Here is a 15,153-nt window from a genome sequence, read left to right as displayed (position 1 = left end):
CCACGCCGCCGACTTCACTCACCCCAGGGTGCAGGGTGCTAAGGGACCGTCTGCCCTGGCCGCCCTCCCAGCCACACCCACTGGTTCTCTAGTCAGTGTACCAGTGGTCCATGACCCCCCCACACTGTAAGTGATGCGAGAGATGGGGTCTCTGGGCAGGCAGAAGTGAGAGACAGCACACTCCGGGCACTGAGGATGCACAAGGGCAGTGACTTGGACTCATGGAGATGCACGAGATGAGAGTCATCCAGGCCCCGGGCATCTCTGTTGGGTACCAAGAGTGATAGAGGTAAGGTATGTCCGGGTATCAGGGCAAAAGGGGGCGCTGAGGGGTTGCAGAACATCATCAAGGGTACAAAATACACCTGGGGACATCAGCCCCGGGGCTAGAAGTTCCTCATGGGAGGCTGGAGGAGATGTGTTGAGGTGGTGGGGGGCACACCTTCAAGCTTAGCTGCTCTGGTCTGCCGGGGGCCACTCGTTAGCTGTCCCCACATGCATCTGTGGGCCTGAAGGATAAATGGCTATCAAGAGAAGTTTGGACAGAAGACGACTTATCCGGGGTAAGTCCCACCTCTGGCAAGCTGCAGTGAGACCTCAGACAAACTGAGTCCCCTCTCTGAGCTCTGTTTTCCTCCTGGGCCTGATGGGCGAGGAGCCCCCCTCTTCTGCCTGCCACCTGGGGCTGCTGGGAACACCGAATGAAAGGACTCAGGGCCCACACTGTTCCTGGAAATCTTTGTCACCGAGTGGAGAGGCTGGCCGGGGTCATTCTCAACGTAGCCACGTGCCATCCTTCTCCCCCAGGAGGCCACAAAAAGGGGTGAACCAGGTTCTAGGGGCAGGTGGAGGGAGAAAAGCCTCGGGGGCTGAGGTCTTGCCCAGGACAAGGACAACCATGAGTCACAGCCAGAGCCATACAGACCTGAGCCCCACTGTAGAGCACCCGTCCTGCAGGAAGACACAAAGTGACATTTAGAACCTCCTGCCCCGAATGCATCAGCTCTCAGTCCTCCCCCCTGCCCACCCACAATGCCCTCTCCTACTTCCGCCTCATGCTCTGCTGTCCTGCACCTGTGTCCCCTCCCCAGATGCCGAGCTCCACTTCTGAGGTACCCTGGGTGCTGGCCTGGCCTGTCCCTCAGGAGTCCTGGCAGAGGTCATGGAGTGGCCAGGACAGGGTGGGCTTGGCCTGCAGTCCCGTCTCCTCTCCACGTCCCCTCTGTGTCCTCCCTGAGACCTGTCACAGGACACTTGCTGTTCCCTCCCCTCTTCTGCTGGATAATGAAGCATCCTTGTCCTCAGTCCCCTTCCTAATCTATTCATGGTGAGTCATTAGTAGATAATTGGCCAGAACTAAAGTGCCCTGGAGAGCTCTAGCCTGGACCAGGAGGCCCCTCCCCGTGGGCTTTCCAGCCTCCTACCCCGATGCTCCAAGCCCAGGGGTCAGCCCAGGTTGTTTTTTCTCAGCTGTGCCTCTTCTTCATCACAGTCGCCGTCAACAGCTCTGCCTCCCTCTTCACGTGGCAAGATGAGCGGGGACCTTAGGCTATTTAGATCCATGCCCCCAGTCCTAGCCCTTTCCCTGGAAGCTACTAGGTGCTCAATAAATAGTTGCTCAGTGACTAGATGGGTCGTGGCATTTCAATAATTAATATGCCCTATTTCACCTAATAATTTTTAGTTAAGGTGCTTTCCGGCACCCGTGATTGAGGCTGGTCGTCAAAAATACATAACGTCCAGCCCTGGAACAGAGGCCCTGTGGCATCTGCTGAAACGAGGAGGTAACTCATGCAGAGCCCTGACTAGTAACTACGTTAAGGACCGAGGTGGAAGACGATCGGTGTCTCTACAGGATTCTGGGGCGTGGAGCTGAGTGTCAGCTGTGAGTAAGTGCGTGAGTAGATGAATCCCTGTCTCTAGGTCACTTGGGGCCTTTTCTCTGCCTGCCCTGCCCTTCCCCTTCCCAGTAGCAATGCTGAAGCAGCCCTTTGGGCTTGGGGTTCCAGCTGCGGCCAACCTGGAGGAGTCAGAGCATGAACCAATGGGTGGAGCTCTGGGTCCCAGGAATTGAGCGGTAGCAGCAGCAACAGCCGAGCTTCAGGACTGGGAATGAATGTCCACGCTGAGCCCTTGGAGGTCCCCTTTAGGTTCCCTGGGGCAGGATTTGGGTACATGCAGTAAGTCCTCAGTGATAGGCGCTTGGAGAGATCTGGGCAGGCAGCAAGGAGCAGATATCAGACTTACACAGGAGCCAGAGCTCTGGAGGCCTGAAGTGAGCGAGGCCAAACGCTTCTGCCAAGCCTCCACTTCCTTCAAGGGCCTCTGGCATGGGGTTAGACGGCTCTGGAGTCTGAGGCCAGGTGGAACCCCAGGTGGATGGATGAATTCGGGAAGCTGGGGGGCATCGCTACAAGGTACAGAAAGAAAAAGCACTCCCTCACCTGGGAGTCATGGGAGTTGTGATTGGAAGGGTACCAGGGAGGTCCTCCAGCACAAACTGTCCCCCTGCTCCTTCCTCACGCCACTGGGAGGGGATCCCTGCAATGCATGTCCCTTGAAAAGGCTCTTCCCCTTTGCATTTGTCCCTTTTAGAGAGGGTCTGTGGCTCAAGTCTGAATCACAATCAGATCAGCTGAATTGCACACTGCTGGGTGAAGCCCAGGGGCGCTGAGAGGGGCAGGGTGGGCTCAGCAGGAGGAGGGGCAGGAGGAGGGGAAGGGCATCATCAAGAGGACAGCAAACAGGAAGAGACCCGCCTGGGCTCCGTGGCTCCCTAGCTCAGCTTGGCAAGATGGGAACAAGGGAAAAAGTCAAGAAAAACTAAGTTCAGGAAGGTGAAGGGGGTTTCCCAAGGTCACATTAACGAAGGCCACGTGGTCTTTTCCACATGAACTACCCGCTAAGAGATTTCTGGGTTTGATTCCTTGCAAGAAGATCAGCGTGCGCAACCCTCCTTGTCTGGGGTTTGTTTTTCTTCTGATCTTTTCTAGCCTTGCCCACACCTAATTCCACAGCAAGTTTTCAGCAGCCTTCCCAGAGCATAAATTAATTGCCATAGAAACACAACTTTTCTGCACTCATGTTTAATTGGCATTTGCTACATTTGATTAAATTACCTATTTACAGTGACACGTGTTACAGACATAAACAGGTTTGGGAACACCCATACTGTGACACATGACATGGGCAAGCGAGAAGGGAACATCTGGGAGCCCAGTGTTCCGAGGGCCAATTACACGGGGGGAGTGGAGAGTTCAGTTGATCTAGTCCATCCGTTAAGTGAAGTTCATTGAGAGCCTCTTTGTGGGTAGATGTGAGTTCTGGTCTGTGTGGCTCCAAAGCTCTAGGTCTTTCCACCATGCAACACAAAACCCACATTGCCAAGTTTTCTTCTGTGGCCCAGGGCCAGCCCTATGTAGATCTGAACTCTAAAGAGTTGTTTTCTCAGTTATAGTTGGTGGGTTTACTCCAGCCCTGGGTTTTCCCTGCCGTCACCCCATAATGTCTGCAATGGCCTCTCTCAAAACAGAAGGACCCGGCAACGGAGACTGGAGACAGCCTGAGACTGGTGGAGAGAGACTCCTAGCTCTCAGGTCATGCCTTCCAGTGCGACTTCCCCTTCTGCCTGAACAGGCCAGAGGCAAAATGCTCCCTCTTCCTCCAGCCACTCAGGGTCTTGCTGTCTTCCCCTGCCAAGGGGAGAATCACCACCTACCTACCAATGCAGCTATGGGGAATCCAAGAGATGGCACAGAGCTGGGTGCTTAGGAGGCACTACAAAAGGCCACAACCCTCCTTCTTGTCTGGTCCCTTCACCTTCTTCAGTGAAACAGACACCTAGATTCCCAGAACTGGAGGGAATCTTGGAGAAGAGCATCTGGTATAATCTTTTCCAAAGGATGTTGCCTGGGCCATACTTTCTTTGGGCTAGAAATGAGTGGTTTGAGGAAATGGGGTGGGGCAAGCATTTCAGAGCCTGTAGTGTCCTTTGGAGGGAGTGTGTCTCCCGAGACTTCTTTTCTCTGGAACACCTTGCAGGGGCAAGTCTTCGAGGAACCCTCCTTGTAAAACCCAGATCTGGCATATGGCGCTCACCTTATTGAGGAGCAGAATAAGGCTCTGAGAAGGGAAGGGATCCGCCCAAGAGACAGGGGACAGCATGTTCCCAGTGTCTTCCTGGCACCACGGCTCCCCTCCACGCCTGCCTAATGTGCAGCCTCGTCTGACCCTGAAGCTGGGTCAGAAGGACCAGGAGCCAACTGGTGAAGGTCCCTGCCCGGGAGCACCTGCAAAGGCTCATTCCCAAAGGCTGAGGCATCCCCAGAGGCCAATAAGGAGTCATCGACAACAGCCCCCAGACCCAAAAGCACACGCTGCCGGCTCCCTGGCCCTCCCAGCATCTGTTCATCTGGCCCAGCTCTGTGGTTCCCCCAGGGGCTCCTCTCTGCCTGACCTCAGGCATGGGAAAGAGAGCTGGAGTCAGACCCACGTCCCCTCCCTACCTCAGGGGTCTCCCCTGTGCTTGGCAGCCTGCTGGTTGGGAGAGGAGAGGAGGAAGAGGGCCGAGGGCCCCCTCAAGCAGACATCCTGGTAACGCTGCCTCGGCCTCCAGCTGTCTGACTCCCTGAACCGTGGCTCCCGGCCGTGGAGACAAGAAGGGACTTCCATCTGGTGCCGGGCAGGGATGCCAAGTAGGCAAAGCCCGCGCCTGCTCACCCCGCCACCCACACATCCCTGCAACGTCAGGGCCTCCGACCTCAGCCCCGCCCTCTCAGTTCCACACTCTGAGAGGGGCACTTCCAGTGGTCCCCAGGCCTCCTGGCCTCCCAGCACCCTCACCGTTCCCGTCCCAGGCCTCCCCCTCTAGGACAGCATCCAGCCCAGATCAGTGCTTAGTAAGGGGCCACCCAACCCCTGCAGGACCCGGGCCTCCAGCCACCCGCTCATCCCAGGCCCACCCTCCCCATCTCCCTGGGACCCTCGAACGTACTTATCAATCCTCCAAGTCTAACCTGCCCTTTGCAAAGGACACAATGACTGCCAACACCGTGGGACCAGTCGTTGCCATGGCTTAAGAAAGGCGGGTACCTATCCCTGTGACATCTCAGCCACCCTGGACCTCCAGGGGGAGAACTGAGTGGCTTGCCATCGGGGATGCTTGAGAAGTCTCTCCCACTCGGCCTCTTTGGGAAAGCCGCCCTGCCCCCTGCCCAGCTCAGGGGCCTGTCCTCTGTGCTCCCAGAGCCTACTGTCCACTCCATCAGGACACTGGCCTCACTGTTGGAACTGCTGGCTCTTAATGGCCTCCTCCGCTTGGCTGGGATCTCGAGGGTGGGGGCTAAGCCTTCCTCCTCCTTCCATCCCCAGCACACACACGGCATGGAGAGCCACAGAGCTGGCGCCTGGCGACCCACATGATGTTGCTGTTTGAACATCTTGATCAAAGCAGAGAGTGCATCTTTTTTTTTTTTTTTTTTTCAAACAACCTTACCGACAGCTGGAGAGGGTAAAAATAAGTCTCCCCAAAGGGCGCAGAGAATGAGGGACATGAAGCCAGAAGGGCCTGGCAGGCCAAGGGGGGACAGCACTGGCTAGACGAGGCGGTCGCAGGCTCGGAAACTCAATGTTCCGACTCACTTTGGCAACCCCTGGCTGCTTGTCTTGCCAGGGAAGTTATTGACATTGAAATTGAAATTGAAATTGAGTTAGGAAAGGGGAGGGCGGCCTGCGGGAGCCATGCAAATCAGGGTGAGGGAGACAGAGACATTCCTATTCTGGGAAGCCCTTTATTACCCCACGTTCCCAGCTCCTGTCTCTGCATAACCTGTTGCCAGAAATGGGCCTTTCCCCTCTGCCCAGCACAAGGGCCACCAGTGGGCCCCTGAGATCACTCAGTCCTACCTTCCTCCTGATAGCAGCTTGTTTCTGAGCACCTACTATGTGCCAGGCACTGGGAGAAGCCTTTATGTGGATTATCCAGACTCCAGGTCATAAATGTCAGCTTGTCTTGACCGCTCCGGTCTGACTCTCCCAAGGCGGGGAACCTCTCTTCCTGGAAGCATGACGGGTGGGTGGCCAGCCTGTAATTGAATGACTTTGGTGACAGGGAGATCACTACCTTACTAACAGCACATTTTGTTTGTTGGACAGCTCCATTGTTATAAAGGTTCTTCCTGAGCCAAAATGTGCCTTGGTTGCCATGGATACTGTCCCTCCCCCCCAACCCCCGAGCCACCATGGGGGACACCTCTGTCTGCAGGATGGATGGTGCTAGCGCACCCCTCTGAGAATGGGGAGACCTGGAGAGACCCTGTCTCAAAGGGGACAACCCAGCTGTCAACCCTCTGTGTGTACACGTGTTCCACCCCCCCATGTGTGCTCCCGTCTGTCACTCTCTCTTGCTCTCATTTGTCACCTCTCTGTCACTCACACATCATAAAACGGAGCCCAGGTGCAAGAGAATCAGCTGTAATCAGAACGATCAGAGAGCAGACTGCAGGCAGACAGACAGACAGACAGAAGGACAAGAAATCAGGTTGATTTCTGCAAAAAAAAAAAAAAAATGTAGGCAGCCGGCAGTTGACAAGTCTTACCAGTCTTTCCCCTAGGACAGATGGACCGACAGTTGGGGCAGACAGACAGTGTCAGGCCTGGAGCAGAAAGGAAGTCAGGCAGACACACAAACAGGTGGCAGACAGACAGGCACCTCTGCTTGAGAAGGGAGCGCTCTCCTGTGCCTCTGAGGACACAGCTATCCTGGCTCCTGAGCCCCACATAACCTACAGTTCCCAGGGGGAGTCTGAGCCCCACATGGAGAGAAGGAACTCAGGGTACATCCGCCAGTCCAGCTCCCCAACTCCGGTGAACAGCCTCCATCTCCTCTGCCCTCTGTGTCCTTGACGGGTAGTCACCCAGCCCAGCCCTGTGACCCCACGCCCACCACAAAGCCAGAGAAGAAGCCAGAGAGGGAGTCGACCGTTTCCTCTGGAAGCTTCCACAGATTGGCCATGGAACACACTGTCTGAGAAGGAAGAGGGAAGGACGTGAGAGAGACCATTAGATATGATTAGCCCCTCCGAGGGAGTGGAATGTCAGAGAGGTGACATGACTTACCAGAGCCCTGCAGCTGAGAAGGGGAGGAGGTGAGATTTGAACCCTGGTCCAAGTGACGTCAGGTTCGACGCCTTCTTTCCACTCCCAGCACCGTCTCCAGAGGACGCCCGGATGCCCAGGCTCCCTCTGTTTCCTCAGGAGGTGAGGTAGCCGTGAGAAGACTGGGTGATTTATGTCCTGAAGGAAATTCCCCCCGGAGGAGGCTGTGAATTGGCCTAGAAATAGCAGATGATGTCAGCCAGGGCATCCCCCCTCTCCGGGACCTTGGCATTGTCCTCCTGGGACCGTCACCAGAATTGATGCACTAACAATTACAGAGATTGGCTTTGCCCTCTCCTGGCCTGGCCTTCTCAGACGTCATCCCTGTGGTACAGGGAACACCTGTCTCTTTGACCAGCCCCCTCGGCGTCACATGCACGGCCTCCCTTTCCAAGCCCAGGGAGGACAGGAGGCAATATGGTGTTCCGCACAAGCTGGGCCACCTGCACACCACCGGCACAAGGTGGCTCCAGCCTGAGCCACTCCCCTGGGCCCCTTGCATGTCACACTTCCAAACCTGTGTGCCATCTTCCTCGTGCCTGGCTTCCTGACTCAGTTTTATTACTTCCAGTCTCAACGTTGGCTCAGACCCAATGTTGGGCGCTTGAGCCCTTAGTTTCTTCCCTGACCCTGATTTAGATTCTGCCTCTGGCTGGGCTGTCATCATGTTCAGGTTAAAGACAACCATGTGCCACAGCTGCCTCTGACTGGCTTGCAAGAGCTGCTTCTGCACATCTCTTCCCATGTCCCTGCTCAGTGGTTTCACGCTGGTGAGTCTGGGTCAGCCGTGATGGGGGTATTTACACCTGAGAAATTGGCAAACACTGCAGATCAGGGCTTTTTGGCTTTGCAGGGAGCCAGCTGTTAAGCATTTACCCAGACGTCCCCAGGTAAAGGATTTGCCCAACTGGGCACCTTCAGGCCCCCACACTTGGGCACGGTGGATGAGAGTCCCTCTGTTCCCCTGACCCCATGACAAGGATCCACCAAGACAGCCTGGCTCTCTTCTATATAAGTGAAAATGGAGGCTAAAGAGGATCTTCCTCAAGGTCATTCCATGGGCAGAGGAGGTCCAGGATCGGGGTTCTGTGGCCTGGGCTCCTCACTCTGCTGACGAGGTTTCCCACTCTCTCCAGCTGCCTTCAGAGCAGGCGGGGGCACACCTCATGGTGCAGGTCTCAGAAATGGCAGGATGAATGTGGCTTAGACCCAGGCCAGAGCATTCCAGAGATCTCGGCTGGAATGGCACAGGGCGAGTCTTGGTATGGGGGAGAGGCGGTCCTCTTCTGTCCTGCCACCAGTCCCAGAGCCATCACCCCCAGCATCCTCGGGTCTCTGTGCTGAAGGAACACTAGAAAGGATTGGCGGTGCCCTTCCCGATCCAAGCAGTTAGTGTGGAGCCGAGAGCACGGCGTGGGAGAGGGAGTGTGCGGATGGGGAGGCCCCAACCAGATGCCATTGGCCCAGCCCACAGTGCCCTATGTGGAGCATCCAGCTCATTATAAGGAGTGGTGGCAGCAGAGCTAAAGGATCTAAAGGAGATGGGAGTCTGGGCCTCGGGGCTATGGCAGGGCTGTCTCTGTGACTCGTCACTGCCGCCTGAAAGCAGGATTGTTCGGTTCTGCCTTCTTCCAGAGGCGGGCACACTCACATGCTCACACACACACACATCCATGCACTCCCAAGTGCACAACCACAGCCCTGGGTTTCCTGGAGGGGCATGCAAACCCCTCCACAGCAAGAGGAACCTCACACGCCCTGAGGCACATCCCCAGACAGAACACGTATGTTCCCACCAAACGTGTGCACGGGGAGAAAGACTTTTAGAGAGGTGCACATCTGGGGAACCCCGTGCTCTTCCCCTGCTCCACTCAGCAATCACACTGAGGTGCCCTTGTCCCTGGGTTTCTGTAGCAAACCCTTCCCTGGACTCTTGACCTTCGGTCACATCTGCTGTGGTCCAGTTTCCACGCTCAGGCTTCTGTGACTTCATTCTGATTTGCTCCTCTCTGGTAAGGGACCCACTTTTCTTTGCGGAAAGGGGTCCTTCAACAGCACCTCCTGCCCCCAGCATCAGGAGCCCAGCCTGCCCTGCAAAACCCTGTGGAAGGTGGCCCCTCGGCCTTTTTGTCCCTCACCTCTCACCATACCTGCCATGCCCGTCCTCCAGCAAGCCTTCTGCTGTGCTATGAAGGCCACTGTCTCAGGGATGCACGCAGACATGTCCCAGTACAGGTGGTCCACGGCTCTGAGCAAGCCCATCACCTTGTCTGCCCTCTTTGGGGGCCCTTGGCTCCGTCCAGCTTGGGTCTGAGCCAGGACGGTCATGGTGCCCCACTTTTCCAACTGCATAACCAGCCTCCCACAGCTCATTTCCGGTCTGTCTTGGATTTGGGCACACAGTTGGACCTCAGGAAAGGCTAGTAACTGGATTAACCATCATCCTCTCTCGGTCACCTTTCTCCTTGCTCTCCCTCTTCTTTCCTAGTTTGGATGGGTCTGGATCTCGCTGCTAGAGAAGATTCTCTGGAAGCAACTCCCCCATTCCTGTGACAGGAAGACCTGGGAAGCCTGTCTGTCCGTCCCCTCCCCACACCCCACATCTGCTGCCTGGGAACAATGATCAGGCTAGGGGCTGTCTCTAGGGGTCATCCAGTCCCTGCCTCTGGGTTCAAGCACCTGTTATTAGCAGATCTCAGAGTTTAGTGGCGACCTTGCACTCGGCTCTGGAGTTCATGCAGGCCTCTCTGGGAAGCTCTGCTGTGGGGTGCGCTTCCTCATCACCCTCTCGCTGTTCGAGGGCTCTCTCTCCCACCTTGGAAGTCCTTGGCTGACCTCGCTCAACCTCCCAAGGCCACAGCAGTCTCGGGCTTCCTCTGGAACAGCCCTCTGAATATGTGAACAAGAAGCACATCCCTGTTAGTTCCCTCCACCATCCCCGTGGCATGGAATCCCATTCATTTCCCTTCCCTGAGCATCTGCCCATTCTTTAGAACCTCCTAAAACACAGCAATTACAATCAACCCTGCTACTCCCCTGCCTCCCCTCCCATCCTTTGACCAAGCTCTACTTGAGGACTCCAGCCCACCCTGCTGGACTCCAGCTCTCACCCGCATCTCCTTCTCTGGTCCCACAATTGACACAGATCCCCATCCTGCGTAGGACGTGATGCCCAGAAGCACATCCCCAGGACGGGAGATACCTTCTGCAGCGTCTTAGTCTATTCCTGCTGCTATAACAGAGCTCCCAGCTGGGAAGACTCTCTTTCCCTCAAGGAAGGAGCCCCAGGTTTAGACGAAGGCCTGCGGTCGCCCCACAAGCCTGACTGCCCACTCCATTTGACCAGAGGCAAGGCACTTCAGCCCCTGAAATGAGGACAATAACCTCTTTTTTGCCAAGGGCTGTGAGGATTGAATAAGACCCCCAAGACAGGGCCTGGCCCTGATGTCCCCTAAACACCATTCAGCCCATGCGCCACCCCCCCAGGAGCGTTGGCCCTCTGCTGGGGATCCCAGTGACTCCAGCTTCCCTCCAACCGCGAATGGGATGGATTGAGCCAGCATTTGTGCAGCCCTCTATCAAGGGCTTTGCTAAAAGCAAGATTCATAATGTCTAATGTGTTTCCTTCATCTGCTAATTTAATAATTCTGCTAAAAAAATGAGCTCGTTTGGCCCACAATTTGCTTCCCAGAGGCCTCACGCCTCCCATTGCTCATGACTTCATTAGCTCGCAGACACATGCATTCTCCGCCCGCCCCTTGTTTTTAAGAAAGCAAACTGGGTTGACGGATTATCATGGCCCTGGCTCCTCTTCCCTTCTCCCGCCCCTTGGTGCCTCTCCTTTGGAAGCTCCAGGCAGGCACACTCTCCCCTGCCGTCTGCTCTCTCCTGGCCTCTCCACGCCAGATGAGGACATGGGCTTATGCCCACCGGACCACATGGCCTCAACCTGCAGGAGGATGGCCAGGTTCGCGGTACAGGGTCAGGTGAACATGAGGATGGATGGCGTCCCCATCCTGAGCAGGACGTGATGCACAGAAGCACATCCCCAGGATGGGAGATACCTTCTGCAGTGCCTTAGTTTATTCCTGCTGCTATAACAGAACACCCGAGACTAGATAATCCCACAGGACGGCTTCCATCAATTCTGGAGGCTGGGAAGTTCAGGATCAAAGTGCCGGCAGGTTCCATGTCTGGTGAGGGCTGGTTCTCTCTGCTTCCAAGGAGGAGCCTTACCACTGTATCCCGCATGTCCTCAGAGGTGCTCGCTAGTACCCTCCAGCCCTTTGATAAGGTCATGAATCTCTTTCCTGGTGGCTCCACCCTTCATGATTCAAATGAAATTGAATAATAAATAATTATTACATAATAGTATTTCATTATAAATGAATATGTTATTTAAATATGAATAATTATTAAATAATAGATTTAATAATTTCATTTAAAGCCCCCCCCTCTTAATACTTTCACATTGGGGTTTGAGTCCCAACATTAATTTTGGAGGAACACGTACATTCAAATTATGACATGAAAGGTAGTCAACTCTATATGGGGGAGGCTTCGGGTCACATCACTGCACTCTTTTTTTATAAGTTTTGATTTTTAAGGGATATGATTTTTACTCTGACCTGATCCCTCAGCCACCTTTGGGGCACCACTCCATCCCTGTCTCACCACTCCATCCCTGCCTTGGGCAATAGGATTTTTTAACACAGTGACCATGGATCCCTAGGGGATTGATGAATGGGCTTCAAGGAGTCATTGATCTGCATGAAATTGGATGCAAGATGTCCTGTGTATGTGCAGATATCCAATATCAAAGCTTTTATCAAATTCTCAAAGGGGTCCCTGAACCAAAAAAAGATAAAAAGCCCATGCTACAGAGCAGCAGCAGGCAAACTCTTCTGTAAAGGACCAGAAATGGCTTTGAGGGCCCTGGGTCCCAACTGTTCGACTTGGCTGCTGCTGTGCAGAGACAGTTCCATGCAACACGTGGAGACACGGTTACAGCCATGTTCCCATAAAACTCCTTACGCAAGCAGGCACCTGGCCAGCTTTGGCCTGTAGACCCTGGTTTACTAACCCCACGGGGGGGGGGGGGGGGGAGGGAATTCTCATTTTGAATGGGAATTTCCACTAGGAAGCCCGTCAGAGTCCTTCCAACTCATTGACTCATTCACTCAATGCATTATTGAAACATCCTGAGCCCCTGCTGTGTGGTAGGTCTTACACTGAGTGCAATAGATAGAAAGAGAAATAAGAGCCATCGTGGCGCCCGAGGACTCTACAGCTCAGTTGGAGAGACGTGCACAGACATACCTGTCAGTTGGAGTGATAAAGACTGTGAGAGAAGTTTCTACGAGGGAGGGTAGAGGCTGAAAGAAGGCCACACAGGGATGCTCAGCAGATCTTGGCACATAACCGCTGCTCAGTTTACACAGATCAGTAGGAGATGCTTGAGCCAAGGTCCCAGGAAGAGGATGAATGTTTCAAGTCAGAGCCTGGGTGGGCTCCCTGGGCTGAGGGAGTTGCATATACCAAGGCACCGGTATGTTTGGGTAAATGTAAGAAATGCAGCCTAGAAGTGCAGTGCGGAGTGTGGGTGGAAGTCAGGGGAAGCTAGCTAGAGAGCAGAGCAGGGTGATATCAGAAGATCCTTGTATGGATCGAAGGATACGAGGGAGCAAACCCAGGGCCTTGCACATTGAGAAGGTGGGACTCTCTTCTGTGGCAAGTGGAGCCACAGAAGGATTTCACCACGGATGCCACAGTTCTTTGGTGAAGTTGCAGCTCATGAGTCAATCTACACCGCTGGAGGGTACTAGCGAGCACCTCTGAGGACATGCGGGATTCAGTGGTAAGGCTTCTCCCGACACTGCTACATTTGGTATGAAATCAAGTTTTGCTGTTGTAAGCCCTTTGATTTTCCTAATTCAAGCCAAATTGCAACAAAAATCTGAATTTGATGAGAGAGGAATTTTTCTCCAAATGATTGAAAAGTAAACATTTCTGGCCCAAATGGAGGTCTGATCTTCCTCCTCTTCTTAGAGATCTTCCTGCCCGTTTCCCAGCCTGCATCTTTCCTTTTGGTCTGTTATTGACTGGATGAGGAAGCTCAGAATGAGTTAGCGCTGTCATTAGGAAAAAGCCCATAAAGATGTCGTCAAAATAAAGCAGTCCCTTTAATAAGAGCATGCAACTTACTGAGGTATCATCAGTATGTTTTTAATTCTTTGGAGTGAGAACCAGTCACTCTGGTTCTCCCCAGGAGTGGCTCCATTTGCAAAAGTACCCAATCTTGGGCTTGTATGCAGAGATAGAGCCAGGAACAAGAAACCACGAAATTCTCCTGGCCTGTAGCTATGCATGGGCAGCCTAAGCCTCCAGACAGCTGGAGGAAATACAGCAACCACCAAGCACATCTGCAGACCCTCCTGTCTCTTCTCTCCTCGGCCGATTTCCAGCTTGGATCTAGCATACCAGATCCTCGCGCCACCTCATACTCCAGCATTTCTCATCTAATTGTCAACTCCATCGGGGCAGGAGCTGTATCCATCTTATATTACCGGTGCTCAGCGGATCTTGGCACATTACCACTGCTCAATTTACACAGAGCCTGCCTTTCCCCATTAGCTCCCAGGGCCAATTAATGACTTAGAATCTTATGGGGGTTTTTTAAGTTTTACTTTCAATTCTCCTGGAATTTATGTTGAATGTGGTACGTGGGCTAAATATCTGATTGGTGCTCTTTTTCCTTTCTAGATAATGCATTGTCCCAGTCACATTTATAGATGGCCACTCCTCTCCCTTTTCTTTTACTTATTTATTTATGGGTGCTGGGGATTGAACCCAGGGGCACTTAATCACTGAGCCACATCCCCAGCTCTTTATTTATTTATTTATTTTGAGACAGGTTGCTCAGGGCTTCGATGAGTTGCTGAGGCTGGCTTTGAACTTAACAATCTTCTGGCCTCGGCCTCCTGAGTCACTCGGGTTACAGGTGTGCACCACCACACCTAGCTTGTGACTTAAAATCTTAAAGGAGTGCAATACCCCGGCTTGGAATATGGGTCGGTGAAGATCTAGAATGTGAGCTGCCCCCTCCCCCTCCAGCTCTCCCCGGCCAAGTCTTCAATGGCTCCCACTATTTGTTAAGAGTTTCAATCCCTCTGTCTTCTAGTCACATGGCAGGACTGCATTTCCTGGTTTTTCTGCTGGTGCCATGTGATTAATTCTGACCAATAAGACTCTGAGAAAAAGTAATCATGTGACTAGTTCTGGCCAATGAGGTGTAATGAAGCAACCCTGGCTGGCTATATATGTGGAAGACCCTCAAAGTTCTCTTCTCCCTAACTCAGGGACTAACAGTGCTCACGGGCCTCTGTGCTTGGGTGGCTTCAGGGAGCACTCTCCCTCCAACCCACACAGACACAGGGCTTGTCCCATGGCATTATCCTACTCGCCATTCCCCCAGCCCCTCTCCTTGCCCACACATGGCCCAAAATCCGAGACCCCTTTTTTCTGCCATTTGCTATCTAGCCAGCCTGGCCCTCTCTTCTCCATCTGCTTATTGGTTTCTTGAGCGAGCGTGCCCTGAGCATCCGCTCTGAGCTGAAGGACGGGAGGATGACCCACATGTGCCCTCAGGAACTCACAGTCTGGTGGACACTGGCCGTCCCTCCACTCCTGGGAAGTTCTGTCTCAGTCACCCTGAAGCTGCCAGCACTGACCATCTGGCTTAGCCTTGGAGGTGGCGAAGGGGAAGTGGCCACCTCCCTCTGCCACAGTTCCCTCCACTGCATCTCCACCAGGGCCTCTGTTGTTCCCCGAGCCTCCTTTGGAAGAGGTTCCTTTATGATGAAGCTGGGCGATCCAAGTGCTGGGTCCCTGCACAGGAAGACACGGGACCCCCACAGTGATGCACTTCAGTGGAGCATGGGGTACCTGCCAAGTCTTCAAGTACAGAAATCAAAATAAAGAAGGCAGCAATGAAGCCCC

This window comes from Callospermophilus lateralis, chromosome 11 (assembly GCF_048772815.1).
Source record: "Callospermophilus lateralis isolate mCalLat2 chromosome 11, mCalLat2.hap1, whole genome shotgun sequence".
Lineage (NCBI taxonomy): Eukaryota > Metazoa > Chordata > Mammalia > Rodentia > Sciuridae > Callospermophilus > Callospermophilus lateralis.
This window is presented reverse-complemented; position numbering follows the sequence as displayed.